Raw genomic sequence first — 236 nt, 5'->3', positions numbered from 1 at the left:
CTGGAAATGGTGATTGGTGATATGCTGATGGTAGAAGAGGAAGAGCTGAAGGAGGAGGAATAGATGTTGGTAAAAGAAAGATGGGGGAGGATGGAGACGGAGTGATGGAGGTGAATTGAGGAGGGAAGACGTCGCGGAAGATGCGAGGGAATGAGTAGGGTGTCACCGCCATGCCGCCCTTTGAGCGACGCGACCCTCTCACCAGCCAATATCACCCTATAGCGTACGCTTTCTCC

This window comes from Penaeus monodon, chromosome 27 (assembly GCF_015228065.2).
Source record: "Penaeus monodon isolate SGIC_2016 chromosome 27, NSTDA_Pmon_1, whole genome shotgun sequence".
In the NCBI taxonomy this organism is placed as follows: domain Eukaryota; kingdom Metazoa; phylum Arthropoda; class Malacostraca; order Decapoda; family Penaeidae; genus Penaeus; species Penaeus monodon.
Note: the sequence above shows the minus strand (reverse complement) of the source record.